Raw genomic sequence first — 6,126 nt, forward strand, 5'->3', positions numbered from 1 at the left:
CCGGAATTGATATGACTTCCGGGTTCCTAGGTTGATGCTCAGTAATGTAAAATCAGCCAATATAAATGCACCATCCATATTTTACTGTGTTAAGAAAACAGCATAAGATTTATACTCTTTTAAAAAAAAGTATATTTTTATTCATTTCAGAGAGGGAGGGAGAGGGAGATAGAAACATCAATGATGAGAGGGAATCATTGATTGGCTGCTTCCTGCACACCCCGATTCGAGCCCCAAACCTGGGCATGTGACCTTGACTGGAATCAAAGCTGGGACTCTTCAGTCCTCAGGCTGGCACTCTATCCACTGAGCCAAACCAGCTAGGATAAGATCTACATTCTTAACAAAATTTTAAGTGTAAAATCCGTCATTGTTAACTATAAGCACTGTAATGTACAGCAGATCTCTAGAACTTATTCCATTTGCATAACTGAAATTTTAAACCCATTGAATAGTAACTTCTCATTACCCCTATTCCTCCCATCTCTTGTCAACCACTATTCTAAGTGTTGTTTCTGAGTTTGACTATTTTAGATACTCATATAAGTGGAATCATGAAATATTAGTCTTTCTGTGACTGGCTTACTTCACTTAGCACAATGTCCTGAGGTTCAAGCATGTTGTAGTATGTGAAAGGATTTATTTCTTTTTTAAGGCTGAATAATATTCCATGGTATGTACATACTATATGTTGTTTATCCATTCATCTGTCAATGGCCATTTAGGTTGTTTCCATAATTTGGCTGTTGTGAGCAGTGCTACAATGAACGTGAGAGTGCAGATATCCTTTCGAGATCCTAATTCAATTCTTTTGGATATATTCCCAGAAGTGAAATTGCTGGGTCATATGGTAGTTCTATTTTAAATTTTTTGAGAAGGCTCCATACTGTTTTTCATAGTGTCTGCATCATGTTTTTATGGGACTCTGGTGAAATAGAATTTATCAGAAATCCTATATTTGCAGAATACAACCCTTTAGCAGTACTACAAATTGTAATTTTGTCTATTTATGAATTTCTACGTTTTATCCATTTTAACATATTGGATCATGTGTTAGTGTATTTGACTCATCTTATTTTGATGAAGTTTGGTAGTTTCAGCTGAATTGGCACATAAAAGTGTCACAGACACAGTGAACTAGCCTGAAAAAACAAGTTTTCCACTTACAAAAAGCTCAAACATATTAATCAATAACTCAGTGTATGAGCTATTGAGTTACTTAATTATGTAATCACACAACAATACATGCAGTATCAATTTTTAAATACATTTGAATTACCCATTTAAATGAATTATTTTCAGATAAATTTTATATTTGTTTTTTGGAATTTTTGATGAACAAGAACTTAAATATGGTAGGAAGCTAAATATGTTAACTGAAACAAAGATTATTAGCCTGTCAAAATCTGTTTTAATATTATCACAATGGCAATTAAAAACTCTATCAATGATAAAAAATAATAAAATACAAATTTTTATCAACCATGGTAGAAAGAATTCTTTCTATTATTTTAATATTATTTTTAAAATATGTTTTATTGATTTTAGAGAGAGAGAAAAAGAGAAAGAGAGAGAGAGAGGAATAGAGAGATAGAAACATTGATAAGAAACATCATAATAGATCAGCTGCCTCCTGTATGCCCCCTGCTGGGGATTGAGTTTACAGCCTGAGCATGTGCCCTGACCGGAATTGAACTGTGACTTCCTGGTTCCTAGGTTGATGCTCAAACACTGAACCACACCAGCCTGGCTCTTTCTATTCTTTTACAGAAAATAATGTAAAATCATAATATGGGCAGGTGAATAAATAATACACAACCAACAATATAAGAAAAAGGCCTTACGCTAACATTGGGTTATTTTTCTAGTTTTTATGATGTTTATAGTATTATATTTGTCAGCTTTTCTAAACTTTTAGAATAAGTGTCTAAAAAATACAAAAGATCAATGAAACCAAGCATTAGTTCGTTGAAAAGATAAGTAAGATTGAAAAATATACATTTTTTTTTTTAAAGAAAGAAGAGAAAAGCCCTGGAACAGATGGCTTCACAGGTAATTTTTACCAAACACTTAAAGAAGAACTAACACCTATCCTTCTCAAACTACTCCAAAAAACTCATTTTACAAGGCCAACATTATCTTAATTCCAAAAGCAGATAAAGACATTGCAAAGAAAGAAAATTATAGGCTAATATCCCTGATGAACATGGATGCAAAAATTCTCAACAAAATAATATTTTGTTTGAATAGCAAACCAAATTCAGCAATACATTTAAAAGATCACACATCATGATCAAGTGAGATTTATTCTGGGGATGCAAGGTTGATACAATATCTGCAAATCAATAAATTTGATACACCACATAAATAAAGTAGATAAAAATCATATAATCATATAAATAGATGCAGAAAAAGCTTTTGACAAAATCCAGCACCCATTTATGATATAAACTCCCACCACAGTGGGAATAGAGGGAACATATATCAACATAATAAAAACCATATATGACAAATCCACAGCTAATGTCATATTCCACAGGGAAAAGCTTGCTTTACAATCAGGGAAAAGACAATGAAACCTACTTTCACCACTCTTATTTAACACTAGAGGCCCGGTGCACAAAAATTCGTGTACTGGGGCGGTCCCTCAGCCCGGCCTGCCCCCTCTCACAGTCCGGGAACCCTCAGGGAATATGCTACTGTGGCTAAGCCACAGTCTTGCTGATCAGGAGAAGGCCCCATCCCCATCACCTCCTTGCTGCTGCTGCCTCTGGACTCCCTCTGCAGGAGGTGACCCGGTGATCAGAGAAAGGTGACGCCCCCATCAAGCTTCCGCTGCTGCCACTGCCAGCTACACGGCTGCCTGAGCTTTGGCCCTGGCAGCCACTGCAGCTTGCCTGAGCCTTGGGCCAGTCCTGGGTAGTGGCAGCCACCATCTGTGGCTTGCCTGAGCTTCAGGCAGCCGCTGTGGCTTTGTCTGGAAGGACATCCAGATGGTAGTCCAGTCTAATTAGCATACTACCCTTTTATTAGTATAGATAGTACTAAAAGTCCTAGGCACAGGTATCAGACGAGAACAAGAAATAAAAGACATACAAATTGGAAAGGAAGAATTAAAGCTGTCATTATTTGCAGATGACATGATACGGTTTATAGAGAACCCTAAAGAGTCTACCAAAATTCTATTGGAACTGATAAATTCATAAGGTAGCAAGATACAAACTAAATATCCAGATATCAGTTGCATTTTTATACACCAAAAGTGAACTATTAGAAAGGGTAACTAAGAAAACAACCCTATTTTCAATTGCATCAGAAAGTAAAAAAATACCTAGCTATAAATTTAACCAAGACTGTACTCAGAACATTATAAGATACTAAAGAAAGAAATCAAAGAATATACAAAGAGCTGGCCAGCGTGGCTCAGTGGTTGGGTGTGGACCTATGAACTGGGAGGTCTCTGTTGAATTCCCAATCAGGGCACACGCCTAGGTTCAAGGCTCCGTTCCCAGTGTGAGGCATGCAGGAGGAGGCTTATCGATGGTTCTCTCTCATCTTAGATGTTTCTGTCTCACTCTTTCTCTTCCTCTCTGAAATCAATAAAAATACATTAAAAAAGGATACAAATAAATGGAAGCATATACCATGCTCATGGATAGGAAGAATTAACATAGTTAAAATGTCCATACTATCCAAAGCAATCAATAGATTTATTGCAATTCCTATCAAAATACCAATAGTGGCCCTAGCCAATTTGGCTCAGTGGATAGAGCACCAGTCTGTGGACGAAAAGGACCCAGGTTCGATTCCAGTCAAGGGCACATACCTCAGTTGCAGGCTCCTCCCTGGCCCAGGCCCTGGTCAGGGCTTGTGCAGGAGGCAGCCAATCGTATTTCTCTCACAACGATGTTTCTCCCTGTCTTTCCCTCTCTCTTCCACTCTCTCTAAAAATCAATGAAAAAATATCTTTAGGTGTGGATAAGAAAACAAAACAAACAAACAAACAAAAACAACAAACCAGCCTTTGTGAAGGCTTAATACAAAAAAAAGAAAAAAGTGGCTTACTTCACAGAACTAGAACAAATGATCCAAAATTTGATGTGGAACCACGAAAGACCCCAAATAGGCACAGCAATCTTGAGAAAGAAAAATAAGGTTGGCCGTACCATGTTATCTGATATCAAACTATATTACAAGGTCATAGTAATCAAAATAGCATGGTGTTGGCATAAAACAGGCATATAGATCAATGGAGCAGAATAGAGTCCAGAAATAAACTCATGCCTATATGGTCAATTAATATTTGACAAAGAAGGCAAGACCATACAATGGGTAAAAATAGTCTATTTAATAAATTGTGTTGAGAAAATTAGACAGATACATGCAAAAAAAAATTAAACTAGACCATCTTCTTACATCATATACAAGAATAAACTCAAAATGGATTAGACTTATAGGATAGGATAGGAAACCTAAAACCATAAAACTTATAGAAGAAAACATAGACAGTAAAATCTTAGACATTTGTCTTAGTAATATTTTTTTCTGATATATCTTCTTGGGCAAGGAAAACAAACAAAAAAATAAAGAAATGGGACTACATTAAACTAAAAAGTTTTTGCACAGCAACGGAAACTGTCAACAAAATGAAAAGACAACCCACTGAATGGCAGGATGTATATTCTCCAATAATATATCTGGTAAGGGGTTAATATCCAAAATTTATAAGGAACTCATACAACTCAACACAAAAAACAATCCAATTAAAAAATGGGCAAATGACCTTAATAGACACCTCTCTAAAGAGGACATACAAATGGCTCATAGACATATGAAAATATACTCAATGTCACTAATCAGCAGAGAAATGCAAATTAAAACCACAATGAAATATTATCTCAAACCTGTCAGAATGGCTATTATTAGGTCGGAGAGAGCCCAGGATCGGATACATACAGACATGTGACGAGATAATGGACTACCACTGGCATTTCTAACAGATCAGCGTGCCAGACACAGATACTGGCTTCTCCATGACCTCCAGATACTGACTCCTTCCTGAATACCTTGCTGACCCCCTGCAGCTGAAACTTCCTCAGCTGAAAACCTCAGCTCATGTCCCCACCCCTCACCCAACTGCAGTATAAAAAAGGCACCCCTCTCCCTGTTTGATCAACTCTCTTTATTTCTTTCGCCGCCTCCTGAGCCACCTAACCTAACAGCTATCATCAATAAAACAACAAACAAGTGTTGGTAAGGATGTGGAGAAAAGGGAACCCTCATGTACTGTTGGTGGGAGTGCAGATTGGTGCAGCCACTGTGAAAGATAGTATGGAGTGTCTTTAAAAAATTAAAAGTGGAACTGTCTTATGACCCAGGGTATGTATCTGAAGAAATAAAAAACACTAATTCAAAACAATATATGCATCTTATGTTCATTGCAGTGTTATTTACAATAGCCAACCTATTGAAGCAACCTAAATGTTCATCAATAGATGAGTGAATAAAAAAGTGGTGGCACACATATACAATGGAGTATTACTTGGCCATAAAAAGGAAGGAAATCTTACAATTTGTGACAGCATGGATGGACCGGGTATGCCCAGTGAAATAAGCCTGTCAGAGAAAGACAAATACCACATGACTTCACTTATATGTGGAACCTAAAGAACAGTATAAACAAACAAAACAGAAACAAACTCATAGATACAGAGAACAGACTATAGTTGCCAGAGGGGTGGGGATTGGGGGACTGGGTGTTAAAGATGAAGAGATTGAGAAGTACAGATTGATAGTTACAAAACAGTCATGGGGATGTAAAGTACAGTATAAGAAATGTAATCAATACCATATCCGGTTTGGCTCAATGGATAGAGCATTGGCTTGCAGACTGAAGGGTCCCAGGTTTGATTCTGGTCAAGGGCACATGCAGGGGTTGCAGGCTCGATCTTCAGTAGGAGGTGTGCAGGAGGCAGTCAATCAATGATTCTCTCCCATCATTAATGATTCACTCTCTCTCTCCTTTCCTCTCTGAAATCAATAAAAATATATTTTATGCCCTATCCAGTTTGGCTCAGTGGATAGAGCGTCGGCCTGTGGACTGAAAGGTCCCAGGTTCGATTCCAG

The sequence above is a fragment of the Myotis davidii genome, unplaced genomic scaffold (assembly GCF_000327345.1).
Source record: "Myotis davidii unplaced genomic scaffold, ASM32734v1 scaffold498, whole genome shotgun sequence".
Classification (NCBI taxonomy): domain Eukaryota; kingdom Metazoa; phylum Chordata; class Mammalia; order Chiroptera; family Vespertilionidae; genus Myotis; species Myotis davidii.